This window comes from Musca autumnalis, unplaced genomic scaffold (assembly GCF_047663935.1).
Source record: "Musca autumnalis isolate F117 unplaced genomic scaffold, ASM4766393v1 scaffold_2, whole genome shotgun sequence".
Classification (NCBI taxonomy): domain Eukaryota; kingdom Metazoa; phylum Arthropoda; class Insecta; order Diptera; family Muscidae; genus Musca; species Musca autumnalis.
In genome coordinates, this window is record NW_027411755.1 from 199548580 (window position 1) to 199563512 (window position 14933).

The 14933-nt window shown below is 32.8% G+C and overlaps 1 protein-coding gene across 5 annotated transcripts in view; it reads left to right on the forward strand.

Moving 5' to 3' along the window:
• Window positions 1-14933, forward strand: part of qtc (GRIP domain-containing protein quick-to-court) — a 171888-nt gene that overhangs the window by 48022 nt on the left and 108933 nt on the right. For 2 of the 5 annotated variants that reach the window (XM_073970589.1, XM_073970592.1), the window contains exon 1: window positions 1700-2138. The exons of the other annotated variants lie outside the window; for them this stretch is intronic. The gene's annotated coding sequence lies outside the window, so the exon portion shown is untranslated. Of the gene's footprint in view, window positions 1-1699; window positions 2139-14933 lie in introns of those variants that run through there. 5 annotated transcript variants of the gene reach the window in all.

Below are 14933 nucleotides of genomic sequence, written 5' to 3' on the forward strand. Positions count from 1 at the left end.
GTGTCATCAACTCTTTCTGTTTAGATATTTTGTGGTATCTAAGGGTATTATCCGCTAGGGGCTTGAGCGTAGTCCTTAGTGCGTTCCACAAGTCGTCAACGTTTTCAGTATTTATGTTTCTCAGTTCTTGATTTATTTTATCTCGGAAATTTGCTTTGAATGTGGTATTTTCAAGCTTTGCCACATCGAGTTTACGGCGAATCTTCCGTTTTTTGCTCGTGGCAATTTTTATGCGCAACTTCATCATCAGAAGATTGTGGTCTGAAGGAACATCAGCACCTGGATACGTTAAGCATTTCATAACCGAAGATCTGTATCTGGTATTAATTAATATAAAATCTATTTGATTTCTCTCACCATAAGATGGGGGCTATATTAAGTTTGTCATTCCGTTTGTAACTACTCGAAATAACCATTGTAGACCCCACAACCTATATATATTCTTGATCAGCGTGCAATTCTACATCGATATAGCCATGTCCGTCCGTCTGTGGAAATCACTCTAGCGTCCGAACGGATTGAAGTAGGTGGATGAAATTTTGGTAAAATCTATAATATGTATGTAGGACTTTTCGTATTGAAAGCGGGCTATGTAGGTCCACGTTTTCGTATAGCCCCCATACAAAGTGATGCGTGTCGCGTCGTCGTTTTAAGGAATTTTTAAGATATTTGTCCCATTTGACCACCGAATCGGTTGTGATTTGGTATTATGTCTTTTCAGAGGCTAAAAAATATTTCTACCAAAGTTTGTTTATATATGTAGGTCCACGTATATAGTACGCGTCACTTGACGATATTTTGAATGTATTAGTCTTCTTTTGTTTGTTTGAGATTGAGTGCTAACACACTCCTTGGCTCACTCCATAAGATTTAGTCGTCTTCTTAATTAAAAATTTGGTGAATATTTGAAATCCAGAGTCGTCTCAGTCAAAGTCTTTCGCAGTCTCATCTTAGACAAAATTTAGCCTAATTTAAAAATTTATTTCAATACATAAAAATTTCCTAACCTGAATTACATCGTAGCTTCTAAACGAGTATTCAAGTTCAATGTTTTACATTTATTTACTGCGCCAACACATTTTGAGATCGTGACTTTGTTTAATTAGTTTGACAGGAAAAACACATTGCTGCCATTATGTCAATATTGAGTGGAAGTGACATTCTTCATTGCCATCACTTAAATTGTTGTTGTTTACTTAAGTGGTCCAAGAGTAACTCTAATAGTTACATTCCCTATACGAAACAAAGAATAGATCACTTTTGACATTTAGAAGGTAGACCACATACGCCAACCAAATACGAAGAATTTCTGCTCTAAAAAATTATAGCTGAATTGGGCGAATCCCAAAATGATGAATTTGTGAAAGAGAACAAAAACTTGTTAATTGTTTAATAGGGTGTACTGTTAAAATATCAAATGACAACTTAATATCAGGTGTTAACCATGAATCGATTTCAAGGTGGACAAACACACATTTAATCAAACGTTTTTTTGAGACAAGAACAAGTATAGTATTTTCGCTCTATTCTCTGTTGTCGGCTTTTATCAGCGCTGCGAACAATAACAAAAATGTGTGTTCTGTTTTGTTTTCTGCTGATAAAGCAAATATGTTCTACATTTGCCCGATGATTTTGTAGAATTGTTATTGCCATTAATTTTTAAAAAAATAATATTGCAACACCTTTGTTTTTTTGTTGGTTTGCTTGGTTTGCTCTAACTAGGCAATCTTGTTCGCTCACTCACTCGCTTACAAAGTGAGAAATAAAAGTTAGGCCTCGTACAGAGGAGTACTTGTTTTGTTTTTTGTTTGTTTTTTTTTTTTTTAATATTTTTCCATCCATGAAATTGAATACATTCGACGAAGAGACAAACTGGCAGTTAATGGTTTCGGTTTAAGTATAACGTGTCGCGTTTTTTGTTTTTCAATACGAATATAAAAATACAAAATACAAAAAAAAAAAATAAAATAAAACAAAACAAAACGTGTGCAATCATTTTTCCCATAGTCAATATTGAATGAACCAACCAACGGGAATTTGTCAATAAGTTTTGAGTTTTCCACATATCTGGTGTTTCGTTTCGGTTGAGTTGATATTTAATATCCAAATTTACCACCACCGCAACAAAAATGGCTAAAGTGAGAAGTTATTTTTTTTATTAATGAATTTCGATATATAAGAATTTAATTTACCAAACAAATATTTTTAAATAAAAGTAGAAATATATAGAGTAACAAAAATAATGTGGAAAAATATTTGAAAGAAACATGAGATTGTGTGTTGAAATCAAATTCGCCTAAAACAAAATATTTATCAATTATTTAAAATGTGATAACATTGCAAACTACAACAATGACACGATTAATTGTAGAATTAATAAAGAATACTACAACAACAAGTAGCCAAATCAATACAAATGATATTTGAATTGATTGCAAAATATATTGCTGTTTGATAATAAAAAGTATCTGTCTTTGTTTCAAATTTTGGCAAGTAAAAATTAAACAATAAAAATAAAGAAAATTTGAAAACCTTTAATTAAATAAAATAATTTTAAAAATTAAACAAATATAAAAAATAGTTCTCAAGATCCATAAAAGGGAAAAGAGTTAAATATAGATTTAGACCCATGTATATATAGGTTTAGACCTGAGGATTAATTTGTATACCCTCAGCATTTATGCTGACGATGGTACAGTAATTTCTGGTTACCTGCATTATTCATAGCTGCATTTTGGCGTTACCTAACCAAAAATCTGTTTATAGGCTACTATTCTCTAGATTCCGTTCAATATATTATGTTTTAGTGCACATTCAATAGCTGCATTTTCGGCATAGCTGCATCAAAATTTTGGTGATTTTACTTCAATTTTGTTGTAAAATTTACATATATCTGCACAAGAAAAAATTTTAAATTTTTTGCGGACTCAAAACAAGGATAAAATTCAACCACTCTGATTTTGTACTGATAAGAAGATTCCAAAACAAATACAACACAAGAAAAGATAATGAATTGTAAAAAATTGTAAAGTTTTCTCTCCCGAACTTGAAATGTCTCTCACTTTATTATTTCAACATTGCTTATAGCTACACATCATATGCACGTAAGTAATATTGAAGATATCGGCCTTGTTGGGCAGGTAAGCGAATTTAAGCTTCCTGCATTTTGGGGATTGCTGCACAAGAAGTCGTGCAATTTTTGATTGTGCAGGTAAGCAAAAAATACTGTATATACACTTTCATACGGGCTAAAAGTGCCACATCGAAATAATGGTTTTAGACCCCAAGTATGTTTGAACGAAATCCGTTTTAGACAATTTCGAGTCGATTTTCGATAGATATCACGTCCACCAGTCATTTCAGTTGGTCACCGTATAATTTAGAGCATGGACTTGCGCACGAAAAACATAATATCGCTGCACAGTGTGGCCAAATTTAATATTTTGTGCCAAAAATGCAAAAAAAAAACAATTTTCAAAAATTTCCAAAAATGTTACATGAAAGGATAGAATACATGCTAGCTAAGAGAGAAAAACAAAAATGTCGTTGGTTGTACCGTTATAATTGAAGTAACGGTACCTATAACCTGACATTATTTTCGTTAAAACAAATACTCAAAATCAGGGTTTAAAAGCCATCATCTAAAAACATTAGCATTAGCTGTACACTTCAACTGCTACACAATATTGACACACACGGCTAAAGAAGTAACCGAACGCATATTTATTTTTGTACATTTTTGCTTATTTCGTTTTTTACGCCTAATCTTTTTTTCGTTAGGCATAATCGACAACCACGCTACCATTCGTCGGCTGACCATTCGTCGCAGCGAATTAGCCAGAGAGGGTGTTTTTTGTCATTAGAGTTGCCAACGCAGTAATAAAAAAGATGCCATTTAATGTCAAAATGCTCCCATCATATGGTAGAATACTAATTATTATTGTTTAAAAATAAAAAAAATATATATTTTGAACGGCTTCACCAAAAATTCACATGTCCTTTGAACGAAAAAGTGGAATTAATTATATCGTAATTTTAATGCATTACACTGGTAACCCTGATCTCAAAAACAATTGTTTGCTGAAAACATGGCTAAGCCGTTGAAACTTTGTTGCTTATTCTCTTTTCTGATATGTGTTGATCATGTGTGCTGCAAAATATGAGTATGCGTGCCCGATGCTTTTTATTAAAGCAACAATAGGTGTGTCTTTTTACGTGATAATTTGTAATAATTATTACTTGGTGTGTCTTTTTACTTACTAAATGTTGCTTAAACATTTTTTCAGCAACTTTTCCTTTATACAACTGTCAAAATCTGCAACATTAGTAATAATTATTACAAATTATCGAGTACGCAGACACACTTACTAATGTTGAAGATTTTGACAGTTGTATAAAGCAAAAGTTGCTGAAAAAAATGTTTCAGCAACATTTAGTAAGTAAAAAGACAAACCAAATATCAAATAGCATCAGCATCGCTAGCAATATTTTTGTGAAATTTGTTGCTACATGTTGCCGTTGTTCATTGTTGCTAAACATATTTCGAGGAAATGTTAGCAGGCAAAGCTGCAAATATTCGGTGCTTTTGCTAATATGGCGTTAGCATTTTAAAACCTGCTCAAAATCGCAAGAAAATTTGTCGATTTTGTGTGAACCATATTATTAGCAGTTATTGGAATTATTTAAAGGTTCCTTTTGCTATCCGATAGTATGAAGCATAACGTCCCAGCTAACATTTTTTTCCGAATTCGGACAGAATTTCTGGAAAAATATCCAATTCTGATGCCGAATTCGTACCGAATTCGGTACGAAAGTTGTATGGACGTGGTCACCGAATTCGGAAAGAATTTTCTAAGGAAATTCTTAAAAAATATTAGAGTCTCGCGACGAATTCCGTCCGTATTCGGAAGTAAATTCTTGGAAAATTCGTTGAAAAATTTAGATTTTCTTAAGAAAATCCGTCCGAATTCGGAAAGAAATTCTGGAAAAATTCGGAGTAAAGTTCAGATTTTCTGAAAAAATCGGAAACAGTTCTGACGCTGACGCCACGTGTCGTACTGTACAGAACAAACCCCACTCAGAGACAATTTTCTTTCAATGTGCTATTTATGGAAGATTCTAATTTCAAATTTTCTAATGATTTTGCCTGTTGTTATCATTTTATGATTAACAGTAGAACAATATGCAGAAGTATACTTCTACATATATGTTGAAGCTATCAACACTAGCTTGAATTATTATATGTAGCATTTATATTAAAAAATTTTTAAAATTGTATATGCGAATTTTATGACCATTCATTTTGGTAGAAAGTATATTTGTTTCGCATATTTTGGCGAACTTTTGTAAAACTTTATGAAATGGTATGCTGGGTACAAACAGACAACACAAAAAGCTGTTCCATAAATGCAGAAACTATCGTCTGTCAGGGTAAAAAGTTAATTCAAATTAAGGAATGTTTAATGCAAATTAACTCTGCCGTCTGTCTAGGGTATAACTCTACGAAATTATAAATTCTGATTTAAATGTATATATTACACAATCTTAAAAATTTTGAAAAACATTTTTTTTTCAATAAAATTCTATAGAAGACGTTGACCAAATATTATGTAACAACGTGGAATAAAATATCTATGTCTGATAAACATCTCCACCAAATTTCATAGCTCTGTCTTTATCCGTTTAGAAAATATAGATTTTTGACACAAAAACCCCATTTTGAACACACTGTGCGCTGTAAACAGGACCACAAGGAGTAGCTTCGGTATAAATTTCCAAAGGTTCTTCCAAAAGATCCTAAACTACATTTAACAAAAATGTTGAAATGTTGGTGGAGGTACCCTAAGGAGAAGACCGATATGGAGCATTTTCGAAGATAATCTAAATTTGGATTAAATTTAGAAATTTAAAATTTAGGTTGATACGTTCGAGAGTTATTGTGCTCTGCAGGCACTACACATGGTGCCATAGACGTTTTTTACGGTTTACGGACCATTTTCTCAGGAAGTATGGACTTGCCAGTGAAAAAAACATGTACCGTCGTAATGGGGACAGCGAATAAAAGTGGTTACAACAAAAATCAAAGGTATTCGAGAGAAGGTCTTAAACTACACTTCTACACTGTGTGGGAGATACCGGAAGGAGTGGATCGATAGATTCGATATTGAAACCTCATCTATGTCTGGTAGAAATTTTACGATGTACAAAGTTTGGACCAAATCGATTACTTCCTTCGAGAGTGCAAAATTTGATTCGAATCGGTTGATCCGTTCGAAAGTTATCGTGCTCACCAGTTATCACGCAGACGGACGGACATGGCTAAATCGACTCCAAATTGTCTGAAACGAATTTCGTTCAAATATCGTTCAAATGTCTAAAAACATTTCGATGAGGCAAATTTTTGGTCGTATCACAGTGTATATGAGTGAAAGACAAAAATTTATAATACGCGAACTATTATGGTTTAGCAAAGCTCAAAAATTTGTAAAAAAAAAAAAATGTTATTTCCGTGAATGTTATGACCGCGCAAATGAATAAAAATAGGTAAAAACACATTGAAGCTAGCTAGGTTTTTTACGTTGCTATTCGATTGCTGGTTAAACCATTCAAATTACGGTCATTTGACCAACGTAAAAGTAGAAGAATACAAAATGAATATTACACTTTCAAAATGTCCACTGCATCCGCCTTTTATGGATGCTGACATTTTGAAGCCGAATTTTAGTTGTTTTTTGTATTTATGATTTGATTCGGCAAATTTCAAAAGACCGACAATATGTTTAAGGTACTCGCGATTACGCATAATTTGATATGTATATTACCCAGCAAAAAGTTTGCCTCCAAAGATGCAGTTAAATCATATGTACAAGTGAATTGGAAGTGCATCAAATTATGCATTTTCACTCATGATTTTTACAAGAGCGTGACTACTGAATGATGCTCTCCATTAGCACTGCATTTTAACTAATCTTTTGGCATCTTGGCATCTTAACTATCACTTTGGAATCGCATTTTAACTAACCCTTTAGAGTAAAATAGGATGCAATCCAATTTGCATCCAAATCACGTGTTTTGATGCAGTGATTTGGGTGGAGTTAAAAGGCACTCTTCGGAATGTGTTTTTATGCAGTTCAAACATTCAAAAAAATGCAAGCCATTGCAAAATATGAGGAATTTATTGTTTGTGTAAAACAAAATTATTTCAAACTTTATTACATTAACACAAATTATGAAATTTCTTCATTAAATTCAATCGCAACTGAGTCTTTTTCGTCCGCTCTCCATTTAATTCAAGCTGAAATGTTTTTGCTTCATCTGCTAAAGGGGTTCTTATATTGTCTTTCCATCACCAGTTGAGATTTTGACAAGTACTCCGACAGCACTTCATTAGGAAATTTTCTTCTCGTGAGTTACCGTAAAAATGTTCCCAACTTTTGGTTGTATTTTTAATTTTGTATACAAATTTTAGAAATTGATGCACTCTTTGGAAGAATTCTGTAGTTGTTTGTAGGTACCTACAAATTGGCTTGCTTGTTCGTAGGGATGACTAAGCAACTGGTTGTAAAATGTATCGAACGGAGTGCCTTTTTCACGACTCCCTTGAACTGCATCCGGATGCAATTTAAATGTGAGAAATGGATGTTAATCGTTGGATCGCATCCAAATGATGTTAAAATGTAAGGATGTGAAGTGCCTTTATCACGACTCCGATTGAACTGCATCCAGATGCTGTTAAAATGTGAGGAAAGGTTGTAATTTGTTGGATCGCATCCGAATGCGGTTAAAATGTAGGGATAAAGTACCATTTTTGCGACTCCGTTTAAACTACATTAAAACAGGCCAAGAAAGAACTAGTCTACATTGCACTACTTCCAATTTATTTTGCTGGGTAACTATGTAGCCCACACAGCATCACAGGGACGTAGCCAGGATTTCATTTCGGGGGGGGCCCACCTGACCAAAATTTTGAAAGTTCACGTTAGCGAAAATTTCTTATTTAGCAATGATGTAAACCTTACTTTAGACTTATATTACTTTTTTTCATGTATTACAACTGAGTTCAAGACTCATCAAGTAATATTACTATATTTACATGTATATTTAGCATGTGTTTATATTTGTAAATAATTGTAAATTGTAAATAATTCAATAATTACACTCTAAAGAATAAATAATTTTCATTACTATTTTTAATTAAAATGGCGTAAGACTTCTTGGTCAATTTCCCCTTGTTTTCAGAACTTTGTTGACAATATATCAGAGTTAATGTATGTTCTAAACAATGGATATATTAACAATCTCATATATATTTTGGGTGTATCATTTATCAAATAACTCACAACTAGGGTAAATGTTATGTAATTCAGTGATATCACTTCATTCAGACCAAAAGAAAGAGTATACAATCGGAAAACCTTAGAAATTTCTTAACATTTAATTTTTTAATTAATTCTCTTTCGAGTTGAGCTTATTAGACCTATTATATACATTGAAAAATTAGGAGTCTACCGAAGTCCCACGCATTCAACCATTACGCTACGTTTCACGGGGGGTTAAGACGATCTTCAGGCGTATTGAATGTTGTTTTTGTGGCAGACGAAGGCAAAGCTTGGGAACTAGTATATATATCGCACTTCATTAGATAACTGCATATGCGAAATTATGTCAGTTAATTGAAACTCCAAACTTTTCCTACAGTCCTGCTTGGTAATCCCATTTTTCAATGTTCAGAAATACTATGGTAAGTTTTATTCCTACGTCATTAGTAATTGCTCCCCTATATCAGAAGATTTTTGATCATCAATTATTGTCTACTAAAGTTTTGACAAGTTTTGTTTACATGGAATGTTGAGGACCTTGTCTTTGTTTCCTACTTCACAAAAGTTCAAAATTAAGGCTTCAATTTTCCACACCAATTTTATTGAGTAATTTATGGAAGGAAAATGGGATTAGTAGAGAATTGATTTATGCAGAGGGAACGTTTGGATATCATGGCGTTATCCACTAGTTTTTTTTTATATTTACAGGTAGAATTTAGGAGTTATGTATAAAGAAAAACAAAAAACGCCGAGAGACGTTTCTTCTTTTTTTTTGGTATTTTATCACGCTGCGGTGTCAGAATAGTGCAAATTTTTCAATTTCGGAAATTCAGGTGTTCAATCGTTGTTTTTGTCACACATAACCCAATTGTAGTTATTTCCGTAAAGATATGTTGGTGTCCAATCGTAGATCTTATCACAAAGAATTTCTGAAGGGCGATAGTGGTTTTCTTGATAGAGAACTACACCATTTTCACATGTAATTCGAAGAATTTCAGTTGTAATTTGATTATTTCATTTGAAATTCGAAACATTTCACTTGTAATTTGAGAATTCCAATTGAATTTCGAATTATTTCATTTGTAATTTGAGAATTCCATTTGAAATTCGAATTATTTCATTTGTAATTTGAGAATTCCAATTGAAATTCGAATTATTTCATTTGTAATTCGAATTTTTCCATTTGTAATTCGAATTATTACATTTGTAATTTGAATTTTTCCATTTGAAATTCGAATTATTACATTTGAAAATCGAATTATTTTATTTGTAATAAAAACAAAAATACTCTCATTTCTTCTTTATACTAAGGTGAAGATAATCCAACCATAACGCTTAAATCAATAAAGGATCGTATTCATCTTAACTTAAAATTTTTTATGAAAATTATATTTTTGGGACTTTTTAAGCATTTTGTAATAATTAACTTTTTTCTCTTCTTTTAAAAGTTCCAAAAACTTTGGAGGGTAATATAGGTGTATCCTTACATGCCAATCCCTTGGTTTTTGATTGGGAAAATAACAAATCCCTGACTTTATATGATTCTAACATTTTTGATTAAATTTTTATCGCATATTTAAATTATTATTATTTATAATACCTTTCCACATCATTGTGTCGACGTTTTAAGTGTACGCTTCCAACACCCTCTCTCTCTGGGATGATCCACAACCTTAAAAAAAACTTAAAAATGGATCATCGTTGCCACCACCCTTAATTTAAAAATATTTCAGATGCTTTGATTTTCAAATGTAATAATTCGAATTTCAAATGAAAAACTTCAAATTACAAATGTAATAATTCGAATTACAAATGGAAAACTTCGAATTACAAATGAAATAATTCGAATTTCAATTGGAATTCTCAAATTACAAATGAAATAATTCGAATTTCAATTGGAATTCTCAAATTACAAATGAAATAATTCGAAATTCAATTGGAATTCTCAAATTACAAGTGAAATGTTTCGAATTTCAAATGAAATAATCAAATTACAACTGAAATTCTTCGAATTACAACTGAAATTATTCGAATTACATGTGAAAATGGTGTAGTGCTGAGCAATAGTGAGGATGTCCATCATGAAATTCTAGCACCAAATCGCGGGTATGTAAATGACAAATTCTGTCGCCCAATCGTGCATCTGTTAATAGACTAATTTTGGAGTCCAGTCGTTTGAATTCTTTTATAGAAATACTGGTTTCCTATCGTGGTTCTTCTAATAAATGAATCAGGATCAAGGAAAACTCTGGCAGCCAGTCTTGAATTCTTTTAAAATGCAATTCTGGCGTCCAATCCAAGGTCTATACACGTATACATTCTTTTATACTCTCAGTCTTTAGTCAAAATGTGTCTCACCGAAATAATGGTTTTAGGGCCGAAGTGTGTTTGGAAGTAATCTGTTTCAGAAAACTTGGAGACGACTTAGCTATGTTCTTCCGTCTGGGTGGCTGCCTGGAGAACACGACAATTCGAACAAATCAACCGATTCGGTCTAAAATTTGGCCTTCGTGATATGTTGTCCAAAAATTTACCATATCGATCCACTCTTTCGGTAACCTTCCACAGAGTATTTCAAAAATGTTAAGAGAAGTGCAGTTTAAGACCTCTCTGGATAATTAGTAAATATGCCTGGGTAAGCTTAAGACCTTAGAAGTCATGGCTTCATGGCTGCTAATAATTTAGTTATAAATACAAATATGAAATAAATAAATTGATTTTGATTGCTTAAGTGGAGTATTCCCCCATTGGCTCAACTTCATTTATTACCCTCTATTACAGAGAGTAATGTTTTTCAAAACGAACTGACAGTGTTGCAAAATTTTACGGATCGCTACCAATATCATGATTTCATCCTGGCGAAGGGAATTATCAATTGGCTTCTCAGTTTTTGAAATGATGCCTTTTTTGCGAAAAACAGTTCGTTTTGATAAACATTACTCTCTGTAATAGAGGGTAATAAATGAAGTTGAGCCAATGGGGGAATAGTCCACTCAAGCAATCAAATGAGATTGAATCTTCAACAATAAACAAAACAAACATAAATAAATTAATAAATAAAAAGACCTCTATGGAAACGCTTTGCTTTTTTGCAACAAGTGTTCTCGGGGCCTCTATTACTACAGTACAAGTTTTTTCAGGTTCAAGTCCATACTTCCAGAGAAAAAGAGAGTGGCTGGTGCGCACGACAACTTTCGAAATGGATACTGCGTTGGTCCAAACTTTGTTTATCGCATTATTTCTGCGAGCCCTATATAAAGTTTGAAGATGGTGGTTTTCGGTTTGCTCCTTCTGGTATTTTTCCCCCAAATTTCAAAAATTTCAGCTAAAATCTAAAATTTGGATTTAGTAATATTTTGACCAAACTTAGTTTTAGCTCGAAAATGGACCATACTGGGTACATCCCTCACAGACCTTCGAACTGAATTGACTGGTGGGCGCAATATACTTTTAAAGGAATGACTCCCAAAATAAGATCTACTTTCAAAATGAACAATGTGGGTCCGGTCCATTTCTTCAGACACCTCCTCCGGAACACTTGTGATCAATGATAAAATCCGTCCGTTTGTTGTCAAGTTCATACTTCCGAAAATGGCTACACAATTCTGAAAATCTCCTAATACATAGCTTTGGGTTAAAGGATTTCGGTTGTGTAGTCACCATTCGTTCTATCCACAGATGAAAGTTTCAGTTCACACAAGCTCAGGGTATATTCCTGTCCGCAAAGCCGACTGATACTTGTTGAGATTTTGACAAATGTTTAAAACCACAAAAATTAAGAGATTTTATCTGTTATTGTTGAATTGCTCTCATAAAAAATTTCAAAAACAAAACATCGCATGAATGATTTTTGTTTATAAGTCAAAGTATTGGACGTAATATGCTACAAACGTTCAATAAATACAAATAAACGTATTGTTCTGAACCCAGTCACACTTACAGTCAGCCTAAAATTACGATTAAATGCTTAAATAACCTTTAAAACTTAACAACAACTATGCAGAAAATTGCTCAAAAAACCTAAATTGTTCATTATATTTATACTTTCAAATATGTTGGACAATAATACCAATGTAGTTAAATAGTTCTCTGTAATACTTCTTGTAAAATTTTCATATACAGTTGCGTTCAAAATAATAGGAGTGCCCATACAAAAAAAGTAAATTGTCAAAAAATATGGTTAAACTTATCCATTTTGGTTTATTTTGAATTTGTTTAACATTGTTGACATCCGAACAGTTAATTCATCAGCAGAAATGTAGCAATCTGTTTTAAATTATTTACTGTTTACACCAACATTATAAATCGTCTTTAAAGTTTTTGTTCATAAAAATAGGAGTGTGGAAGAAAAAGGACAATAAAAATATTTTTAGTTGAGTTTAGGATCAAAATTGTCAATATTTTAGTTAACAGTAGTAAATCCAATAGATTTTATGAGATTTGATGGCTGTTTAAAAACAAAAGTCCTTTGGAGGTAGCCAAAAAACAGGCAATTGTCCTTGCAGCAATTTTTTCCATAAATTGAGCACTTATTGGGCAACTCAATGGATTTTGTAGACAAAAGCTTTAACGATTAGATTTGTTTGGTGCTATGGATGTTATCTCCAACAATATATAATGATTGGTATCCCATAAATTTGTGTATTTTGATCCTTAAGCGAAGTTTAAGCCAGTTTACATTAGCCCTTTAGGTAAGGATCGGCCAAAAAAGCGTATCTATAAGGAATTTTTCCCCCAACCAAATAATATTTGGAAGTCCTTCGGATGCTAACCTTATGTATGCAATCAACTTCGCTTCTTTTCAAAAAATGTTTAAAACGTGAACGGTTCAAATGTACTTTGACCCATTTAGTGATAGGCAGGCTGGGATTGCACTATGGTTGGTATACGCCGTAATATATTTTTCAATATAAACTTACGTTTTTCACTCAAAAATACTTCATTTAGGTTTGTTTCATTAGAAAACTGTTTATTATACGATGCAAAACCTAATAAAAATAATCTTAGGCCAACTTCAAAAGTTTGTCTTTAAAGTTTCCTTCTCAACAAAGCGTTTTGAAAAATGTCATATATGTGCCAATCATTCAATTATTGAAAAATGAACCGTATAATGAATTCTGCGTGTAGTTAAGATGCTAAGGACCTCAAAACATCACTTGATCGAGAAATTAATGCCCTATAGATACGCTTTTTTTAACCGATCCTTACGTAAAGAGGTAATGGAAACCGGCTTTAACTTGGCTCAAGGATCAAAATGCACACATTTCTGGCATACCGATCATTATATATTGTTCGAGATAACAGCCAGAACATCAAAAAACTCTAATCACTAAAGTTCTGTCTACAAAATCCATTGAGTTACCCAATAAGTGCTCAATTTATGGAAAAAATCGCTGCAAGGACACTCACCTGTTTTTAGGCTACATCCAAAAGAACTTTTGTTTTCCAACAGCCATCAAATCTCATAAAATCTATTGGATTCACTACTGTCAACTAAAATATAGACAATTTTGATCTTAAACTCAACTAAAAATATTTTTATTGTCCTTTTTCTTCCGCACTCCTATTTTTTCGAACAACAAATATTAAGGCGATTTATAATGTTGGTGTAAACAGTAAATAATTTAAAACAGATTGCCACATTTCTGCTGATGAATTAACTGTTGGGATGTCAACAATGTTAAACAAATTCTAAATAAACCAAAATGGGTAAGTTTAACCATGTTTATTCGACCATTCCCTTGGTGTGAATGAGCACTCCTATTATTTTGAACACAGCTGTATATTAAAAAATTTAAAACATTTTAAAAATTTTACTCAAAAATTAAAAAAATGTGCAACATAAGCAAATAGCCTGTGGGAACGAAAATCATGTCCCCCTGGCTACGTCGGTGCAGCATCACAATATGCTGGTACCCCGCGACATTTCAGTTTTTTGACGATCCGGATCATATAAATCATAGATCGTGAAAATCCATCCACTAGAACGGCGGAAACGGCTACTGGAACAATTAAAAAATTGCGAAAAATGTTGTTTTTTCAAAATAGTGTGGCTTAATCCCATTGTTGTTGTTTTAATATTTTAAAACAACTATTTTATTAGTGGAAAAGATTTGGCATTGCTCGCCAAGGGATAAGGCAGGGAATACTATAGTTTCGATCCACGCCACTGGATCTCATCAGTTCCCTTGTTTCTTGTTTGTGGATATTCTCCACCGAAGTTATTTTTCAATAACTTCTTCAACAAGAAACTTTTTATACCCAAACATCAATCGTCAGCTCGAAGTATAAAGGTAAGCAAAGAAAAAAGTTCAATGAGAAGTTTTTCCTTGGCAACCTCATACAACTCCGACGAAAGTGTCTGCGAAAACAATTCAAACCTCTTCCACTTGTATGTGTCGTCGAATTTCGACGAATGCACACACCAAAATTTGGTTGGTCTGCTTTACAGCAAAAACAACACACGTCGAGCCAGTGTCTTCAATTTGAAGCATTGTGGCGTTTTTTTTATTGGGATAGCGTTTGCAATTTTGTTTTTTCAAAATAGTCTGGCTTAATCCCATTGTTATTGAAAAATAACTTCGGTGGAGAATATCCACAAACAAGAAACAAGGG